This window comes from Thermobia domestica, chromosome 11 (assembly GCF_964235325.1).
Source record: "Thermobia domestica chromosome 11, izTheDome1.hap1.1, whole genome shotgun sequence".
Taxonomy (NCBI): domain Eukaryota; kingdom Metazoa; phylum Arthropoda; class Insecta; order Zygentoma; family Lepismatidae; genus Thermobia; species Thermobia domestica.
The window spans coordinates 242,664,259-242,687,593 of record NC_137464.1 but is presented as its reverse complement, the minus strand read 5'-3'; the positions used below and the strand labels follow the sequence as shown (position 1 = coordinate 242,687,593).

General features: G+C 34.2%; 1 long non-coding RNA gene across 2 annotated transcripts in view; it reads left to right on the top strand.

Annotated features, from left to right (window-relative positions):
• The first annotated feature begins 500 nt into the window (after positions 1–500).
• LOC145664861 (uncharacterized) overlaps positions 501–23,335 on the top strand; it is a 41,943-nt gene continuing 19,108 nt past the window's right edge. The window contains exons 1-2 of one of the 2 annotated variants that reach the window (XR_014127532.1): positions 501–606; positions 20,047–20,083. This is a non-coding gene — a long non-coding RNA (uncharacterized LOC145664861). The remainder of the gene's footprint in view (positions 607–20,046; positions 20,084–23,335) is intronic. The other variant, XR_014127531.1, reaches the window with a different exon arrangement.

The following is a 23,335-nucleotide window of genomic DNA, read 5'->3' as shown; positions in this document are numbered from 1 at the left end:
TTAGTATTCCGTAGCTACCCCTTGATTATCTTTAGTCTTCCGTAACTAACCCCTGATTACCACCTAAATAGTCTTTCATTAACACATTGTGTCTTACTGCATAGTCTTTGACTAATACAATGTGTCTTAGTAAGTTGTCTGTTACTAACACAATATGTCTTACTAAATTGTCTTCGCATTCTAGTTTGCGTATATAATCCATCGCAAAATCCATAAAATAAGCAAATGTGCTACATTATAATCTGTGTTTTGCAGTCTAAATATCATAAAGGGTAGTGAATCGGCTCATATTCCTACAGGCTACAATACAAATTGACCTAAAGCATTTTCATTTATTTTTATTTTACAAACTAGGCAATACATATACTTTTTCCGCACTTGTAAATAAAGTATACCAAAAACAATTCCCCATTTCATAATAATTTCTTATTTATTAATCTCTTTAAATCAAAAATCTTCCATTACCATTCACTAACTAAACACAAAGTATTAAGATTTACCAACACTGCTACAGGAAGTTGAGTCACTTCCTGTCCACGCGTTTATTAGAATACGTAAAGTTGAGAAGTGGATTCGAGATGTAATTAAAGAAGATTATATATAAAGGTAAGTTTAATATCATTTTTAGCATTAAATTATTTAGTATGTACTAAAAATCAAATATTTCAAATTGATAATGTTTTTTTCTACATTTATTTTATAAATACTTATGAAAATATATTCGTTCTTATGTGCGTTAAGCAAATGATGGTGGCCTACACCCATGTGAATGTTAGCCGATCGCAAGCTAATGTTGTTTTCCGTGTTGTAAAATCAATTATATTGCGTATTTGTTATTGTAGATGCATAAAAATATAGCAGTGATTAATTTTAAAAGCGTAACAATTAGTGCCCATGCGTGCGTGCATTTATACGGAAGTATGCTTATATTTATTATTAATGTTAATGCGTAACATTCGATTTCCATGTGGAAAAACGTGTCTACATTTATACGGAAGCATTCGTACAATAATTACATTAAATAAAATTAAAAGCGTGGCAATTGGTGTCCATGTGTGCGTGCATTTATACGGAAGCATACGTATATTTATTAGTTTTAAACATGTAGCAGTAAAAAGTACATTCGTGAAAAAAAAAACGTGCGTGCGTGCCATCATGTGGGCGGGGCCGTGCAAAACGGGTATACATTTGTTATTTCCACAATTAAGTTCATGGTATATACAAAGCAGTGTCGCTTATTCTATATAAAAAAGCATACGCGCAACCAAGTGGTTTAGGGCAGGGCAAAACATACGCGCAAACAAGTGGTTCAGGGTAGGGCAGAGCCGGTGTGCATTTCCAAGCAATTATTCAGTATTAGCAAACGCGTAGCAACAAGTTAAAACAAAATAATAATTATTTTATACATTATTATCAAAGGTGGATAATGCACCATTAAAATAAAGGCGCGTTAGCGACGGTTACGTTACCATAGGTGGCGTTAGCAGGTATCACCAGCTTAGGTTAGTTTAGTAATAAACCATATGGTTTTCAAGTAAAGGCGCGTTAGCGACGGTTACGTTACAATAGCTTAGTAAAAAAATGTGGTTTTCCACTAAGGCACATTAGCAAATATAAACATCTTAGCTTAGCTTAATAATAGATAGGCAATTTAATTTTTGTGCTAGGCAAGTAATTTGTCCGCAAAAGTTATATAACACGAACTATTTTATAACGCGTTCTCAAATGTAAGTTGGTGTTCGCCTTGGGTTAAATATCTGTATTAGGGTACGTGCAATTTTAAAAAGTACAACCAATATGTGTTAGGTGAACAGAATAATTTTTATTTCGCTTTCGCGTTAGTGCAATTGTAAAAAGTATAACCAATATGTGTTAGGTGAACACAGTAATTTTTTATTTCGCTTTCGCGTTAGTGCAATTGTAAAAAGTACAACCAGTATGTGCTAGGTGCACACAGTAATTTTTATTTTATGTTCGCGTACGTGCAATTTTAAAAAGTGCAACCAGTATGTGCTAGGTGCACACAGTAATTTTTTATTTCGCTTTCGCGTTAGTGCAATTGTAAAAAGTGCAAACAGCTTGTGCTAGGTGAACACAGTAATTTTTATTTTATGTTCGCGTACGGGCAATTTTAAAAAGTACAACCAACATGTGTTAGGTGAACACACTGATTTTTATTTCGCTTTCGCGTAAGTGCAATTTTAAAAAGTACAACCAACATGTGTTAGGGGCACACAGTAATTTTTATTTCGCTTTCGCGTAAGTGCAATTATAACAAAGGCGTAACCAATATGTGTTAGGTGCAATTGCATTTTAAAATTATTTCCGTAAATGTTTGCTATAATTAAAAAATAAATCTTTGTGTAAGCGCGCAACATGAATAGCATTTTAAACATAGGTGCGGCATTAATGCTAAAATATTATTTTATTTAATCTTCACAAATATTGAGAGTTTAAAAACTGCTGTGGGAGCAATAAGTATTTCAAGTGAACTAAAGTTTTCTTTGGCAATTGTGTCTGGGCACCTCTGATGGATGGAATTACTGTAATTATTTGATCATTTTATGACAATTATTAAGTTTTGAATTTTGTGGTGGCTGTGTTTTTCAGGACTGCTTTCTGTAAATTTTAAAGAGTTTTTTATAAAAGCTATACATTAATTTATTGTATCCTAACTGTAGTGAATCTCCATATCATTTTTCTTGAATTCAAAGTGGGTAAATGGTATCTGAATTAATATACAGGTTATACTTTGTCATTTTTACCTTAAATAGCTGGATAATTTCGTGTTTTCATATGAAATAGCTTGGTCTAAAAAAAAATACCTAGTTAATTATTCAAGACATTCAATGCGTGTTCCCTGCTACCAAGTAAATTTTACTATTAACAGAAAAAAAAAAAGTTTTGAAATTCTTTTAACTTTGCTGCATAAAATTTCTTGAAATTCTTAGGTTCGGTCATTTTTTTAAGAACAGACTAAATAGTAAACGACAACCTTGTTCTAATTTTTATCTATGCGAACAAGCAATTATTTCAATGAGTTTCTTTTACCCTACAACTATGTATATTGGTCCAAAATAAGAAGAAAACAAAGTAGATATCATCAAAACTCAAGTGTAATTTAAAAAACTAGAGGGAAACCATATTAGTTGTGGTAGACATTGCATCAAAATTTAAAAAAAAAAAACTTTTTATTGCTGGGGGTTAACTAAATAGTGTATCGTGCTGAAAACCATAAACATTGAAAAGCGTTTTTTTAAAACGTTGCTCTTAATAAGATATTTATATGGATCATTAGACAATATATTGCAATATAAGTTCAATATAACCAGGAAACAAAAAAAATTAGTCATTTATAACCTTTGTTAGGTAGGTTTAAAAATTCAAAGGAAAGAAAACTCAAATTTTCCCATTTTACCCAAAATAGACATTTATTTCACAATATTTACATTTTTATTTCAAATATTTTGAGATGTTTTCCCGCAGTTTTTCTTTAATTTTTTTAATTTTTTCAAGTCTTTCATATTTTTCGTATGCTTCTGTTAAAACATAGTCCTCCCCATCATATAACAAAGATATGTCATCATTATTAGTATTACCCCCACTGGCATCACCTTCCACCACTGGTGCATGTATTGGCATGAGTTGTATATTGTTCACCACTGGCAACACTGGATTTATTTGTTTTTCCACCACCGCTAGCACTGGGATTACTTCTTTTTTCACCGATGGTTTTGCTTTTACTTTTACTACTGGAAAGTAGCATTTTCGTTTATTTTTTCTTAACTTATTTTCCACATCTTCTTCTCTACCCCTCTTCTCTTCTGCCGCATTTAATAAATTATCAATTTTATCAAAGCACTCCAGTTGGGATATGGTAAGGGATGTCGAAGTGCTTGGTTGAGGTTCCATTTTTCTAAAATAAAAAATAAAAACTGTAATTAGTATCATTTATAATTATTCTTTTTTTCTTAATATACAAAATATGTATATATTTCTACCTTGTACTATTAAATCTAAGTTAATTTATTGTACGTAAAAGCTTCTTTATATGTCTTTCTAAACTCTCATAAAGTTAAACTTTGTGCCGGTTCATGTCTCATATAGGATTGCTACTAAACGGTTGGTTAACTAAAATTAAGCTGTCAGTAATATGTTTGTAAATAACATTTACCACGTAAAAAAGATTTAGGAGCTAATATTTTAATGTTCGGTGCTAGCAATCCCCAATGTTCAAGTTTCGGTTATGGTAAACTAATAGTTACGTATAGCCACGGTGCTGAACGAAGCTAACATTGTTCAAAAATTCTTTTGTTTTTTTCTTTCCGTGAAACACTTCGGAAATTACTTGCCGATAAGCATACATGTAATTTTTCACCAAAATAAATAAATATTCTAAACGCATGCTTAAATTAAGCTTCCATGCTTTTAAATAAAAAAATCTGTAATATTTATTCTCACGTATGAAAGTCAATCAATCATATTTCCATAATTAATGCAAGCAAACCCTCTAGTGAATTTGTTCCCCTAAAATAGTCATTAAGGTTCTCAACTATTGTTATATTCCTAGAAAATTCTCCTAACGTATCCTTCATCTTGGACTCAATTTCTAATGTTTTTACCTAACATACACGCCTTTAGTGCAACGGTTCCAAGTTGATTTTAGAAATATTTTAATAAACAAACTCCAACAAAACAAACTTAAGGAAATACGAATAATTAACACTAGAAAACTTGCTTAAGCTCAATTTCAAGATTTTAAAACACTTCTAAACCTCAAAAGTAAATCCGTCTTTGGAAATCCTTAACCATAAAAAATCTATATAGGCATATATCTTCTTATGGTCAATAAAAATGGATTATAACTAGTAAAATCAGTATGAGGACTATGTTAAACTTTACTACCTCCAAAAAAGTAGGATAAAATAACCTCCAAACGTTCCTATTTAGCGGAAAATTCTAAATTTTTTATGTAGTTTTTTTCTTTCTTTTATCTCAAATTCTTTTGAACACACACTGTATTTATTTATTTATGTCAATTATGCATCATTAACTATTTTAAAATAATAACCACGCTAATAAATGGTATGTTAATTCACGCTTTTAATTTCCAAACGCAAACTAGTACAATCAAACGCCCGCGTGTTTAATTCCCAGCGCAGCCGTGCGCGGTAGCAGCAAACGCGAATGTAATTTCTAACGTCCGCGGGTTTAATTCCCAGCGCAGCCGTGCGCGGTAGCAGCAAACGCGAATCTAATTTCTAACGTCCGCGGGTTTAATTCCCAGCGCAGCCGTGCGCGGTAGCAGCAAACGCGAATCTAATTTCTAACGTCCGCGGGTTTAATTCCCAGCGCAGCCGTGCGCGGTAGCAGCAAGCGCGAGTCTAATTCCTAATAAGTAAAACATTATTTTATTTTCCATCCAATGGTAGTTTATAGTGTAATACAACAACAATTATTTATTGCCCACAACTTGTATGTCATGTTTTTTTCATTTCCTGTAAACGGTATTATACTTCAGTTCCCAATTGCTTACACATAACGTATTCATTAAAGCCTGTGCAAGCACGCGCAAATTCAATTTGCAATACATAAACTAGCGCTCACATCGCTTTTAATAATAGCTAAAGCTTAGTATAAATAAACACTCCGGGTAAGACTATGATGTCACATTACGTGTTTTACTATCTAACGTCCGTGTAAATAAAGTAAAATTCACAGTATAATTGTTTTTTCTTATAAAATACTATAGAATACAACTGCTTCCTTTTCACCCCTCAAAAATAATCCGTTAAACAATTTTCAATACTATTCCAAAAGTCAAATAACTCAAATTATTTTCCTAACACTATTTACACAAAATCAATTAATAAAAAAAAACGCATTCGCTTCATATGTTTACGCTCTATACTTCAATTTTAATTCCACCCTCAACTGAACAAACACAATATATATATATTAAATGCAATAATACATACATCTATTTCTTTCAAGAAATACTTATTATTTTAATAGTATTACTATAATAAATTGGTGCTAGTCGTGAAACCTTTAGGTAAAAATTCTGAAATAGGATTTAGTACACAACAAACTGTTCTACAATAATAATAAGCAATCTCTCTTTAATTTTAAGGTAATGTATACTATTATTTATTTCAATAAATGTTATATTTCTTTTCTTAACCATTAGTTAATAATTAAAGGAATACACATGTCAAATTTTCTCTGTTGTTCCTATAATATTAAAACATTTTAATAGGCTCGTATGTTCTAAGTAAAACAAGTATGGGTTAAATAACTGCTTTGAATTAAAAATCATCTAAAATAATCTTTATTAATGGAAAAAGTATACGTGTACTACCTAAGAATACTAATAATAATAATAATTTACTATGTTAGTGAAACCGTTTGCTTTGCGTAAATTATCTAGGGGTAACTAACATGTTTCTTTTTTAAAATAATTTTCTTTTAACAACAATTCAAATAATTAAAATATCCATTTTTATATTACAAAGAAAGCTTTTCAAAGATATATCACTCATAATACTAAAAAAATCAATGTAAATCCACGTTAATCAAAAATAACTACAGTTCATTTATGGCTAAGCACATAACGTACACAGCTTTAACGTTAGGGCTCAATTCTAAGCGGAAAGTCATGTAGGTTCACACTGTATGTGTTCTGTACTTGCTTAACAATCAATCCATAAAATAAGTTGGTCCCACTAATTTATTAAAAAGTATAAAATGTTTAATTATAAACATCCTATGTTAACTGGGCGCGTCAGTAACTAAGGGTGCACGGGTCTTTTTCAAAACAAAACAAAAAAATTATTTCCGCGTAAGTTGCTCCGACTAATTTAATATAAGGGTATAAAATGTTCAACCGTAAACAACCTATGTTAACTGGGCGCGTCAGTAACTAAGGGTGCACGGGTCTTTTTCAAAACAAAACAAAAAAATTATTTCCGCGTAAGTTGCTCCGACTAATTTAATATAAGGGTATAAAATGTTCAACCTATGTTAACGTTCCTCATAAATTTTATTATAGTTTTTACTGTTAGTTTTCATTTCCGTAATAAACTCGTGTAAATTAAATCCCACCCACCAGCTATAAGTTTACGTTTCACATAGCCTTACTGTTATTAATATTATTATTATACAAATCTTTCTTGTGCAGTGGCGTAAAATTTAGATTCAGCTGTAGGTTCACGTCTCACATAGCCTTACTCTTCAAAACACAGTAAATATATTATTATACATTTTTTAATGTGTAAAATCCGTTAAGTTAACTAAACAATTAGTTGAAAAACTTACGTTTTTTTTTTCTCTCCCAAGAATCAGGTCAATCAGCAATCAATGAACGTAGCACACAAATCAGTATAATGCTGCTAAAAGTAAAAATAATAGAGCAATTGTTGTACAAAGAATTATATATAAGCATTTGATTAATGGAGGGAGTGGAGTTACTTTATACATACATTATAGTACAATTATAACTTTGGGTTAAGTTTAAAAGTTTATTGAGCTTCAATTGGTTAGAAATTATCACATTAAATCAATGGCGTATGGGGAGCATTTAAATACAGATAGTCTGTTCAAATTTTAACTTTGGCTAGTTTATTACAAATAAAGTCATTAAGCACATAATTTCTCAAACATGGGGGAAGCCGGAAAAGTCCATGTGTATTGCGGGTAAATATTGAATTTTTTCTTTCTTCATTTCCCAGTTGCATTGAATCAAATGAGTTTCTTATAAGTCAAGCTATATACGCCAATTAAAATTCTTGTTGCTAAAGCGTAAACAAGGTCATCATAAGTTAGAATAACAATACATGAGTTCGTTCACTATGAAACATTAGCTTATCTGGCTAAATAATCTCTAAAGTTGATTTCAACTTTGGTTCATGTACGTACACCTCGTGATCATTCTATGATTAACTCTGTCGTGGCAATCGGGTAAAACAATGTTCATATGACGTCATAATATCGCCAGCCAGCATCTCTATCGCAAAAGTCAGTCTCGTTTCAGAGCATGTTCAGAAAAGATCACTACAGCCAGTGCTCCAAACAACGTTCCAGCTTTAAAATAAAGTTGTTTCCTATTAAAGGCTTCATATAGATATATTTAACTTCTCACACCTTGTTCGAGTTGAGGTATTAAAATATGCTCACATCTTTTTAACAGGTAGCTTCTAATCAATTATATAAGCTCACATACTGTTCGTATGGGTCATGCATAAGGGCAATCTTGGGTCCTGGGGTCATTCACTGTCCCTGCACAGGGGGGGCCATTTCCTTTTATTCGCTCCCACCTTTTTTAGCAAAGAGTATGGCTTACCATACGAAACAATAAATATATGTTCACATCTTTTTTAACAGGCAGCTTGTAATCAATTATATATCATCACATCTTTTTAACAGGTAGCTTCTAATGAAGCGTATGGGTCATGCAAACGGGCTTTACTATAGGAAATATTCGGATGTTGCATAAAACTAAACCACAGGAGGTTCCTCTTTTATCATTACAATTCTGCAACAAGTCTATGAAATTTTTTTTTAAAATATTTGTACGTTCACACTGTTAGTGTTCTGAGCTTCCTTAGCAATCAATCCGTAAAATAACTTGCTCCGACTAATGTATTAAAATCATATACAATAAAAAACAGTCCAATTTAAAAATTAGTGAATATGTAATGCATTTAGTTCGATAACTATCGTTTTTTTTTCAAGTTGCAAGTTCTGCAAAACAGTATAATGGTACTAAAAATAATAAACGTTTATTATATAGTAAAATATGTAGACATGTATAAAATAATCAAAATTTTTTAACTAGTTTATTACAGTTAAAGTGCTTAGAAAATATTTTGTTAAGCGCATAATTTCTCATAGTTTTACATATAAAAGCTCCTCTGTGCTTAAGTGAATAGCACACACACCTTTTGGCATAAAAGGTCCGGGTTTAATTTCACGTAGGTCCACGTTTCAAATAGCTTTGGGGTGGGGGGGCGGTGGCTCAGTGGTAGAGCGTTCACCTCTGGTGCTTGGGAATCCCAGGCTCATTCTCAATATAATACAATGTTCACCTATTGTGTTAAGGGTCCCGGGTTCAATCCCATTATAATACAGTGTTCACCTCTGGTGCATGGAGTCCTTGGTTCGATACCAGCTCGCACCAATTATTTCAACATTCACTTTGGATTTATTTTTTTTATAAATTGTGGTGAACAAGCACAGTGTGCGTGGGTTTTCTCCCACTTTCTATATACTTTTAAGAGCTCCCATATTTAGTTCAAACATCTTAAATTGTTCAGAGTTTGTAAAAACAAACGATCAAATAAAATAATCACCATATCCTTTAGCCTAACCAACATAACCGTGGGACGTAAAACTCAAAGATTTCATTTCATTTCACATAGCTTTGCTGCTAACGGTACAATCAAGCAATTAATCCACATATAAAATACAAAATTTCGTTAACCTTAGGGTAAAAATGGAGGAAAAGTACATGTATATTTCAGCTAAATACTGGCTTTTTTTTCTTTCTTCATTTTCCAATTAAATTGCATATAATCAAATCAGTTTCTCATAATTAAAACTATATACGTCAGTTGTAATAGGGTAAGCGTTCAATAACCCATCAGTTCTCGTAATTATCGGTTTATTTTTTTCTATCGTCAATATCATTTAAACTTAGACACATAAACTCGTGATCCATCTATGATTAACTCTGTTAGATATCACTCATGGTTGTCAATAATAAAGGTTTTTAACCTTGCACGTGATTTTTATTCAGAGTTCTCATTAAGTTCAAATCATACAAATGTTTGTAGATGATTGCAAGCATGCGATCAATAACCCATCAGTTCTCGTGATTATCGGTTTCTCTATCGTCAATATCATTTAAACTTAGACACATAAACTCGTGATCCATCTATGATTAACTCTGTTAGATATCACTCATGGTTGTCAATAATAAAGGTTTTTAACCTTGCACGTGATTGTTATTCAGAGTTCTCATTAAGTTCAAATCATACAAATGTTTGTAGATGATTGCCAGTAATCTGTGATTCATGTAAATAAGTAAAGTCTATAATCACTTTTATCATTCTTATACGGTACAAAGTTAACCTTGACGTCACTAAAGCCACGCCAAACGAATTTTCTCTCGTTCATTTCAATTTCAACGGCTCTCAAGGAAGGACGTCTGTGCCACTCAGTCTTCAGCTCATAAGTAAGAAAAATGCTATAATAAATATTACCCTTTTCATAGTATACTTGTAGGAGGGGGAGGGGCTTATTTTTAACTTTTCACGTTGTTCAAGTCGAGGGATGCTCACATGATGTTCGTATGGGTCCTGCATAGGGGTCATTTCCAGGGACCATGGGTTGGGGGTCATTCACTGTCCCTGCACAGGGGCCATTTCCTTTTATTTGCTCCCACCTTTTTAGCAAGGAGTATGGCTTGCCATACAAAACATTCTCACATCTTTTTAATAGGTGGCTTCTAATGAATTATATATGCTCACATACTGTTCGTGTGGGTCCTGCATAGGGGCTATGGGTCCTGGGGGCCATTTCCAGGGGCCAGGGAAGGGAACCATTTCCTTTTATTTGCTCCCACCTTTTTAGCAAGGAGTATGGCTTGCCATGCAAAACATTAAAATATTCTCACATCTTTTTAATAGGTAGCTTCTAATGAAGCGTAGGGGCCTAGGGTCATCCACAGTGGTCCTGTATGGGGGCCATTTCCAGGGGCCATGGGTCCTGGAAACCAGGGACCATTTCCTTTTATCTACTCCCACCTTTTTTAGCATGTAGCTTCTAATCAATTATATATGCTCACATACTGTTCGTATAGGTCCTGCACAGGGGCCATGGGTCCTGGGAGTCATTTCCAGGGGTCATCCATTGTGGTCCTGCACAGGGACCATTTCCAGGGAGCATCCACTGTGACCTTCGTAGTGGTCATTCAACCTTTCCTTTCGTCATCTATCTCCAGGAAAAAAAAAAACCTGACCCTATTTCATCACCTCCTTCAATACTCCCCCCTTATCCTTAAATAAACAAGCGATAAACTATCTCTTATCAAGGCGCGGTATCTCTTTTACGGTCACGATACTAAATCTATACTACTAGTTCTTTTTAGAGCCTCTTAAAGTTCATTGATTTCTTAGTCTGCCATCGAACCTGTGAAGCAACAGAATAGTCGACGCCACCAAGATCTTTTCTTCTGTTTATGTGTTGTAGTTTCAGACGAATCGAATATGATTCCATCGAACTCCGACTCTGGGATGTCAGTTAAGAGGTGTCATCCCGGCGAAATTAAAATACCGCTAATTTTACAGTAATTATGTGATATCTTCAAATAGATAAAAGATAATTGAAATATGGAACAAGAGCTCCCTAGACAATATTATTTTGCATGAGATACCGTTACCACAAGTCACCTAGTGGCTTTCCGTTTTCAGCTGTTTAGAAACGCGAAAATAAATGCCGATTTTCAAAATGGCTCGAATTCGAAAGCAGATGAGTGAGTCGTGATAACGGTTTCTCATGTAAAATAATATTGTCTAGGGCGCTCTTGTTCCACATTTCGATTATCTTTTATCTATTTGAAGATATCACATAATCACTGTGGAATTAGCGGTATTTTAATTTCGCCGGGATGACGCCTCTTAACGAATCATCCTCTGAGATATCGCTTTGATTATCACAGAAGCTACTGTAGTAAGTGACTTGGGGGCATGCTATTTACGAAATTAAGTTCTTCATCGGCACATAGTAACGTGGCCGGGTCACTGTCATCATCTTCATTGGATTTACAGGAAGCATCCGCTGGAATATATCCAATAGAAGGCTCCTTATTCAACATCACAAAGTTACGTACATCAGTGCGAATGCTGACATACGGTAGCATGCATTTTACACACATGTGGTTAACTGAGAACCAGGTGATAGAGTAAGCTCTCAACATAAAAATAAAAACTCGTGTAACCACTTCTTCATCGTATTTGTATGTGTAAATTATATTACCATTAGAGTCCTTACTCTGATACTCAGTGCAACGACGATCGCAACTGATGGTATTTCTAGGATTATCAATGAACGGAAATCTGATTTGTTTTGAAAATAATGCAAGAAAAGAAGTCTTGAAGTCATCAACCATTTTTAAACTTGGACCTTCACTATTTCACGTCTGTCTAGTACACTTTAATTTGCCGCACTGAAATTTCCAGCTCTTAGTAACGACAACAGTGAACACAAGAATCGAAAATCTATTTTATAACAATGACTTGCGATATTTCGTATTAGGTATAATATTAACAAGAACAGGAAAAAATAAAAATCAAACATTTTTGATAATTTTTGGTATAGATATCAAGAACAGTTAAGCGCAAAATTGTTGAACTTCATGCAGGTAGTATATCTTTGTATGTGAATTCTCTTTCCGAAAGCAAGTTTTATATATGTTTGGATTGATGTTTAGCGTTACTTTAACCAATGAGGCTCTATGAAGAGTGCATCACTATTAGAAGTATATCAATGTTAGGATTATTTGTCACTGTTACCAGTATGTGTATCACTGTTAGACTATGTGTATCACTTAGAAATATGTGCATCACTGTTAGTAGTATGTGCGTTACTGTTAGAGTATGTGTATCACTGTTAGGACTACGTGTGTCAGTCTTAGGAGTATGTGCTTCACTGTTAGAGTAAGTGTATCACTGTTAGGAGTATGTGTGTCACTGTTAGAGTATGTGTATCATTGTTAGGAGTATGTGTGTCGCTGTTAGAGTATTGTATCACTGTTAGGACTACATGTATCAGTCTTAGGAGTATGTGCGTCACTGTTAAAGTATGTGTATCACTGTTAGGAGTATGTGTGTCCCTGTTAGAGTAGGTGTATCACTGTTAGGAGTATGTGTGTCCCTGTTAGAGTATGTGTATCACTGTTAGGAGTATGTGTGTCACTGTTAGAGTATTGTATCACTGTTAGGAGTATGTGCGTCACTGTTAGAGTATGTGTATCATGTTAGGACTAAGTGTGTCAGTATTAGGAGTATATTTTCTCTGTTAGAGAATGTGTATCACTGTTAGGAGTATGTGTGTCACTGTTAAAGTATGTGTATCATTGTTAGGAGTATGTGTGTCACTGTTAGAGTATTGTATCACTGTTAGGACTACATGTGTTAGTCTTAGAAGTATGTGCGGCACTGTTAAAGTATGTGTATCACTGTTAGGAGTATGTGTGTCACTGTTAGAGCATTGTATCACTGTTAGGAGTATGTGCGTCACTGTTAGAGTATGTGTATCATGTTAGGACTAAGTGTGTCAGTATTAGGAGTATATTTTCTCTGTTAGAGAATGTGTATCACTGTTAGGAGCATGTGCATCAGTGTAAGAATATATGTATTACTGTTAGAAATATGTGCGTCACTATTAGTAGTATTTGTATCACGGTTAGGAGTATGTGTATCACTTTAAGAGTGTTTTATCATTAAACGAAAACAAACAACAGATATAATCTGCTACTTGACAATCTGTAATGTTTCGTATAGTATAGACCTATAAATAACTAATATGTTCCAACAGAATAACTATTTCTGTGGCCTATGGAACACCGCATTTACAAAAGCTCTTCATTATCTGCTGTCCGTAACCAACTGAATCCGCTAACTTTGTATTCCTATTTCTGTGAGATCCATCTTTATACAGGCCCGTAGCCAGCCCAAAAATTTAGAGGGGGCCCGGTAGAAGTTAGGGGGGACCCGACCCAATCATAGTATACTTCATCACCATATTATAGTTCATTTGCAAGCCTACCGTGAAACTTTTAGGGGGCTCGGCCCCCTAGCCCCCCGTATACGGGCCTGTTCGTTACCGAAATGAGAGAACATGCCACATACAGAAAAGATGTGCACTTTTTATTAGAGAAGCGGTATTTTGGAAGAGGTTTTTCTATACTGTTTCCACAATTGATAAAATTGGGCAAAATAGCAGCCCGGTTCTGGATATTTAAAATACCTTTCCGGTATTCAACTGTTGTGACTGAGAAAACCAGGCTAAAGTCCTCTCGGGATAGTCAACCGTTGATGTCTATCCGAGAATCTCAAGCCAACATTCAGCCACTGACCCCAAGACTGATCTGTAGGCATTATTATTAATATTACTAGCTGTTATGCCCGTTCATTGCACGGGTCAGATAAAATATCAATGTAAACAAACTAAACAATGAGAGAAGAATTAAGAAACATTTCTAAAATTAGATACATTTTGTGTGAATAAATATCCAACAACGTAGAGTTTTCATTGGGAAGGCCGATGGGGGCTGAATTTGAACGTAAACACTATCGAGAGTATCAATATACATCTGAGTAACCTCGATAAATATGAATTCGACACAAATATTGATCATTTTCTACTACTTTTACATGTCCCGGTAAACGCCCCCTGAGACCCCTCCCTGGTTCGAATTGTGAAAAAATCGCCTCTGGCCTTCAGCCATTACCGTAAAACCTATGAATGTGACACTAACATCTGTCATTTTCTACTACTTTTACATAGAAAGTAAACGCCTCTGTGATCCTCTGGTTCCAATTTAAAAAAAAAAAAACAACACCTCTGGCTCCCAGTCGACGGGGAATGTATTTGGAAGTCAACGCCTTGGGAGTATCGCCATTCATCTCAGCGACAGCGAAAACTATTGATTTGACACTAATATCGGTCATTTTCGATTATTTTTACATGTCTCGAAATTCTCCACCCCGGTGACTCCCGGCCCGCATACAATGGCGGCTGAATTTGAAAATAATCGCTAATGAAAGTATCACCATTTATCTCAGAGACCGCGAAAACTGTGAATTTCACACTAATATCGGTCATTGTGGATTATTTTTACATGTCTCGGTGATCTCCTGGCCCAAGTTCCTTAGCTGGTGGGGACTAAATGTGAAAGTAAACGCTATCTTGAGTTTCACCATTGAGCTCAGTGACCCCGAAAGCTATGGATTTGACATTAATATCGGTCATTTTCGATTATTTTTACATGTCTCGAAATTCTCACCCCCCTCCCCTTCTCTGATGACCCTCGGCCTGCATACAAATGGTGGCTGAAGTCATCGCTAATGGTAGTGTTACCATTGATCTCAGCGACCGCGAAAACTATGGATTTGACACTAATACTGGTCATTCTCTACTACTTTTAGATGTCCTGGTAAACGCCCCCCTGAGACCTCCTGGTTCGAATTTTGAAAAAAACGCATCGGCTTGATCTGGAGCCTGGACCAAGGTACCCGTGACCAAATTTTGGTAACTTTCGGTCCAGTCGTATGTCCCCAGGCCGCACAAAGACAGACAGACACATAAACTCTTTATTTTATTTATATTAAATTATTTATTATTATTATTATTATTATTATTATTATTATTATTATTATTATTATTAAAACTAAACATTCTGACGCAAAAAACGCATATATATATATATATATATATATATATATATATATATATATATATATATATATATATATATATATATATATATATATATATAACACTAAGCCCCCCCAAACAACAATCCTGGCTACGCTACTGATATAAATGCATATTTAAAGGAACGACCAAATCGACCAACCCCCTTATAATTTCTGGTTTGTGATAAGCTATGTGGGATTTTTAATATTCCTATTGCGATGATCTCACGATATCCATAGAATCCATTTCTTGTGTAGAAAATATATGGAATACAGTAACTTCCCTAAAAGCGAATGGATTAAAACCAAATTTGGTCAGTTCATTCATATTACAAATATTGAATCCGATCCGTCATACTGTTTCAAAATAAAGGCCATCTGAAAATTTTAAAACTTCATCTCCCTTAATTTTGGAAAAATGAAATGAAATCTGTGAGTTTTACGTCCCACGATTATGCCGGTTTGGCTAAAGGAGACGGTGATTATGAGAAATGAATGAAATGGTGGAATGAAGAAAGTGGGAGGAAACGGGAGAACCCCGAGAAAACCCACGCACACGGTGTTTGTCCACCACAAAGTTCACTTGGCGGGAGCAGGGTTTGAACCCGGGACCCCATACACCAGACGTGAATGCTCTACCACTGAGCCACCGCGGCCCCTCCATTAATTTTGGGTCATATCATAAAAAGATAAAATGATTTCTAATTTAAAAAAAAAACTTGGACAGTTTTTTTTTAAAGCTATTTAGTATTTTAAATGATTTGATAATGTGCGTTACAAAGATTAAACCGGACATTGCCGCATTAGTGGAATCACTCCATGCTCAGGTATCTCATTAGCTTTCAATTTTAATTGTATTTCAATATGCAGGATTTGTTCCATTTATATTTTTCTGGTATTTCAATATGCAGTTCTCATTAGTTTCATATCGTACTTCTTTCATTTAAATTGATTTTTAAACAACTCTACACCTGTTGAAAATGTTTAGTAGATCTATTTTTTGTTGTTCTTAACAGTATGTATAAAACTAAAAAATATACTCATCATAACAAAATTCAAATTAATATTTTAAAATATTTTCTGGTATTGGATCCTAATTATATTTTTCTCTTCTGCTTATCTCTGAGACCCCATGAAACCCTCTAGGGACTCTCATAGGGGTCGCGGCCCCCAGATGAGAAATCCTGGTCTATATATGTGTGCTTGTACTAATAGGCCAGTCAATGAAGGGTCGAATAAGGAAAAAGATAGTGGAAAGCTGGAACAAATTTTATTTTCTTTATATAAGTGTCTGTAACAACATACTAATTTGCACCACTCTACCACCCCGGATTTGGCCGCCATCTTGGAAAAATAGCGCCAAAAATTAGTTTTTTGTAAATATCTTGCATGGAAAGCATTTTAGAGCAAAACATGTTATTACAGAAAATAATCTACCTTAAATTCTCTACAAGAAATGTTCTCTTCATTTTTCTCTAGGATACACCATTTAAATGTTATAGGCGTGGCAAATTACGCATTTTTCTTTCAGCATTACTTTATAGCAGAATCTTAACGGAAATTTTCTGATACTATTTTGTTTTAAGGATTTTTCTTATATAAAATATAAATTAATATATTTTTCATTCATTGAAGGTGTGACTAAGGATAAGTAATCAGGTCTATTAGATCATCTTTGTTCAAGATGTCAGCTGAAAAATGTTTTATCTGTGAGAAACTTCTCGGTGATGGTGTTACATGTATAGTAAAAGAACATTAGTAGACTGCAATATTAAAGTGAAAGATGGAAACGACTGTCAATTTAAGGGACTGAGAAGTGTTACACTTCATGAAAAGAGTAGAAAAGTTTACACAAAAACAAGAAGTAGCAAAACGTTGTTATTACAACGTACTTCATTACCTATGCCGATAACCCTTAGGTCAGAAGTACTAAGATTTAATTTCCAAGAAGCCTATCTGTTTTGTGGACAATGTTAATCAGATGAATTTTTAAATGGACAGGATAAAAAATTTGTGAGTGAGCGTAAGAGTGTACATCGTGTCGAAACCATTCAAGCTAAAGACTCTATTATGGAAGCAGCCGACAGGAGAAATGACGACTGGGGCAAAGAAGTTAGTATTAGGATTGGCAATGTTCATGATTTAGTTGCTACTGAAGCCAGATATCATTGCTCATGCATGAAAAATTTCTACAAGATTTCTTCTGGAATGAAACGTGGTCGTCCGAAAGATAATGTTGTTTCAGATGTCATGGCTTATGCTTTCAACTACCTTAAAGCTCACAAAGAAGAGTGCCAATTTTCATTCAGTGAAATTTTTCAAGATTATAATGGTACACTGCCAACTGAAAAAGCAGTAAGAACTAAACTGAAAGAGAATTACTCAGAAGATATTTTCATATCAACAAACAAAGAATGCAGGATGCAGAAGAGCCGAAACTTGAAAGAGAGCTTCCTCAGTATATGGTGCACACAGTCCTAACAAAGAGAGAACATGAAGAAAATGCTTACTACCATACTTTTGATTAAGATGCACCTCAAGTCCTACTTGCGATGAAGCTGAAAGATATTTTGGTGTAGCTGCTGCAATTATGACATGAGAAATTGTTATACTTCCCCCCTATTTTGTGCTATTCCCTGTTTTGTTTTTCAAGATAATAGTATCGAGAAGCCATTTTAAGGTTCCAGGAATGAATGAATCAACGTCATTCAAAGATCATCTGCTGATGGCTATTGATCAGTTTCATAAACCTGGGATCTGGAATCTTCAGCAATTATTTGCCCGGCTGTCATTATGCTTCTCAACTTCGTTTCGTCCATATACTTACGCTTTTGACGATCATACCATGCATCCGTGAGAATTTTATGCCCTGTATCACGGAAGCAAACTATGGACTTCATGTTTTTGTTTGTTGGTATAATAATATCTACTGAATAATTTACTTTCAGTTTAGTTCTTATTGTTTTTTTCAGCTGGTAATGCATTATTATAATCTTGAAAAATTTTATTGAATGAAAATTGGCACTCTTCCTTGTTAGCTTCCATAATAGAATCTTTAACTTGAAAGGTTTCGACGCGATATACACTTTCACGCTCACTCACAAATTTTTTATCCTGTCCCTTTAAAAATTCACCTGATTAACATTGTCCACAAAACAGATAGGCTTCTTGAAAATTAAATCTTAGTACTTCTGACCTAAGGGTTATCGGCGTAGGTGATGAAGTACGCTAGCAACGCTTTGTTACTTTTTTTTTTTTTTTTTTTGTAAACTTTTCTACTCTTTTCATGAAGTGTAACACTTCTCAGTCCCTTAAGTTGACAGTCGTTTCCATCTTCACTTTAATATTGCAGTCTACTAATGTTCTTTTACTATACATGTAACACCATCACCGAGAAGTTTCTCACAGATAAAACATTTTTTTGCTGACATCTTGAACATAGATGATCTAATAGACCTGATTACTTATCCTTAGTCACACCTACAATGAATGAAAAATATATTAATTTATATTTTATATAAGAAAAATCCTTAAAACAAAATAGTATCAGAAAATTTCCGTTAAGATTCTGCTATAAAGTAATGCTGAAAGAAAAATGCATAATTTACCACACCTATAACATCTAAACGGTGCATCCTAGAGAAAAAATGAAGAGAACATTTCTTGTAGAGAATTTAATGTAGATTATTTTTTGTAATAACATGTTTTGCTCTAAAATGCTTTCCATGCGAGATATTTATAAAAAAAATAATTTTTGGCGCCATTTTCCAAGATGGCGGCCAAATCCGGGGTGGTAGAGAGGTGTAAAATTAGTATGTTGTTACGGACACTTATATAAAGAAAACAAAATCTGTTCTAGCTTTCCACCATTTTTTCCTTATTCGACCGTAAATCATCCTTTATTGACACCTATAAAGCGCATATATAGAAAAAGAAAAGAGAAGACATGAAATCTTTTAGTTTTATGTCCCATGATTATGCCGGCTAGGCTAAAGGAGACGGTGATTATGAGAAATAAATGTAATGGTGGAATGAAGAAAGCGGGAGGAAACTGAAGAACCCCAAGAAAACCCACGCACACGGTGTTGGAGCGAGCTGGGATCGAACCAAGAACCCCATGAAGAACGCTCTACCTACAGATGAACGATCTACCACTGAGCCACCGCAATATAGTCAAAGAGTATCTTGTAGATCAAACTCATTGAAATTGTATTAACCAAGAGGAGACGCAAAATATTTCAAAAAGAATACGCACAAAATGAGAAAAAAAAATGTTGAAAACTATAAAGGGACTTCTATTCACTTTACGTTTCAATAAGTTATGTTGTTCTTTCACTAAACATTTAAAAATAAGTTAAAATCAACTTTCAATACTTTGTCAAATATCAACCATAATACAATGGCAAAGATAAACTATTTATAAACTAACTGTAAACACTTCGTATGTGTTTACAGATGAAAAGATAATATACACGAGCTTTACTTTGTCTTACATTTATAATATAAGTTATTGTTGAAATGTTTTCTTTTTTAAATTATTATTATTCCATTCTCATTAATATTTCAGATTTCTTGGGAAGACCAAGTGATGACATTTTTCCAAGGTAAATATATTATAAACCTACTTTTATTCAACTAATTCAGAATTTGTTGCCTTAAAATATGTATTATTCTAGATTATTTTAGATGTTGAGATTATTTTCTGTAGAGACCTAATCAAAATTATTTATAAATAGTACTTAATTTAGTTTCTGAGATAGATACACGTATAGTATAACTATTTTAATGTGGTGGAAATGTTAGTATAAGAAGATACAAAGAAAGAAGAGAAAGCAGTTCAAAGAGTTCAAATGGAAAAGGATGTAGTGGAATGAATATGGTGCATAAGCAGGGACTAACTTGTGGGGGGCAGGCGAGGCAACTGTCTCCCCAGGGAAGCTCCCCGCCGTTCGAGGGGGGCCATTTTAAGACAAAATTTTAATACTCCGTATACGATACGAACACGAAATTATAAATGAAGCATCAAATAGGTTCACTACATTACATAAACAAAACAGCACACAAAAGATAAATAAAACAAAACTGAGTCGTGGGCCCATTTCAATAAAAAAAAAATGCCTACTATTAGGGGCCCTAGAAATAATATTTATTCATAAGCTTTGAGATTTGTCAACATTGTCCCCTTAATTAATTTGTCATGTGTCGAACGGGATCAGGGGCATAACTAACGGCCCCACAGGCTCCGGGGGCTCATAAAGAGTAAGAGAAAGATCGAAAGAGGGACCCCTAGAATTAGAAAAAAAATTATAGGTGGCCCAAATACTCGTATTAATGCTTACCCCCAGAAAAAATCTAAGTTAAGGTGCTGTGCGTAAGCTAGTATTAACCCTTTCGGACCCAGGTCATTTTAGGCGTTTTCCTACATTTTCAGTTAATGACTAATTGCTCAAAAACTATTTAACCGATTGACATGGTTAAGGCCTTGTTTTTAGAAGAGGGATGTGGCTATTTTTTGGTGTAACTTACACTGCAGTGTTGCCAACAGAAGGGAAATTATGGAGGGAAATGTAAGGTTAAATATTTACAAAAAATTCCCTAACCGAATTTCAAGATTTTTTGTAGCGGGTATCACTGTTATCACATGGGTCCAAGTCACCTAAAAAATCTTTGATGTGTTGACAAGGTACAGTCAAAAACCTGAAGTCACTGGCTGCCATACAAAGAGAGAAAGAAAAAATTCTATATCATAATACACATGAAATTTTGACACTTTTTAAGTATCATTATCACTCTCATTATCCTACTGAAACCTTTTATGGTACATTGTGTAGGATAAGGACGCGGTTTTCACACAGTCGTACGTTTGTTCGAATGTAGCCAACAAGAGAGACATAATAGACACAAAAAAGGAAAATTTCCAAAAAATTACTCCTAAAATCGGGAATTTTCTGTGGCTGGCAACACTGCTACCAGATACACGCAAACAATCTTAAAATAAACATTGGCACACCACTAATATATCCTACAAATATCATGACGATATTTAAGAAACAAAGCTTCTAATTACAAAAAATAGATTACGGTAAACAGAAAAGTAGGGAAAACTAGAAAAATGATGGGCTAGAACCTAAATAAGAAGTTTTCGTGGAAACCCTAATTACCCCAGTGTAATGATCTGTACCCACTTTTGTACAGTAAGACTTAAATATCGTCATGGAGTAAGTTGACTTGTGCTCGGACGTATAGGTACGGATTTATAAATAAAAATGTCGATTTTTTGCCCAAATTTAGGGAAATTTTAATTTCGTTAGTTGGCAACGTTGCTCACGGACCAGTCCAATTGATGTCAACAATTAGGTATCCATCCGAAGTATCTACCTGACAAGTCTTCAGGAGATATCTGTGCAACGAATTAAGCTACAGGAAAAAAAAAGACAATTCGAAAATTCTCGAATTTTTTTTACTTTGATCTGAAACTTGAGAAGGAAATTCGACATCCAAAAGAAAAAGAAACTAATATGATAAACTATGGTCCAACCATATTTGGCCAAACAAAGATGTCCTGATATCTTAATTAGTGTTTACACAGAAGCGGATTTAAAAAGTGACACACACAAGTGTCACTTTGGCCACCCGGGTCGGAAAGGATTAATTGAGACTCAAATCAGTATGCAGCATCGGATTAAATATTTAAGGAATCAATCTATGATAGTCTACAGAAAAAGGGCACAGATTGAATATACGGATCCACAGATTTGTAGTAAATTTTACAGAAGAAATTTGTAATAATATTTTAATAGAGCAGTGTGTAAATAGTAAAACATGGTGTGTTGTTATCTGTGAGATCCGTATGTACGTGAAAATGCATTAATGAATGTCGAACCTGGTATGTACGTATTCGCCCATAAGGTAACTAGTGACGGATGAATAATTCCTAAAATTTACAGAATAAATTAGTAAATATACTAGTATGTGAATATTCGACGTACGTTGTGTTCTTACGTTCGACACGGATTTGTATGTAAAAAAACAGAAATCGAAATGTAACGTGTGTCACACATTCTCTTTATGTAGCCATTGAGCACAGTATATAAAGTGAAGGAAAGTGACTCAGTATATACGAAGCTGAAAAGTTAAGCAAAACCATTAAATAAGGGGATTCAGAGTATACGAAAGTGAAGAGTTAAGAAGCGGAACCATTGAAGTATTGGTGAAGTTTTTACTAATTTGTGAAGTTACATGTCGTCAGCACAAAAGAGTGGTAAGAAGTAATTAGTAAAAGGTAAGATTTTTCAGATTTATAAGTGAAAGTGTAAATGAAGCTACCAACCACATATCTTTGTATCGTGAAAGCAGTGATTTTCCACAATTCTCGTTTACGCGTATACCCACCATCGCTGACGCCCGTGCTCCCTACGGACACACCCCCACGCTTCCGCTCGGGCCCCCGCTGCTGCGCTCCTGTTCTGACTCGCTTAGATAGCATTCGTGCTTTATAGTGGCCACCAAGCACAGGTTGCTCAGGTTTTTTCACAAGATCTCTCAAAGTGAATCTGCATTGGGGAATGCAAATGCACAACTCAGAAATGGTTGCTGAAGGTCAAGGTGATACAGACAGAAAGAAGTATATATTTAATAAATTATGTATGGATCCGTATAATCAATCTGCACGGCAAAAAGTAAAAACAATTTTGACACTATTAACGATTTGTATGAATTTGAAGTTTAAGTGGGAATAATATTTATTATTAAGTAATTATAATTACAAAATAATTTATCAGATTGATTTGAAATTTGATTAGATTATTTTGTGTTGTTCAAGTATCTTCATGTTGTAGTTTGAATTAGGTTAGCTC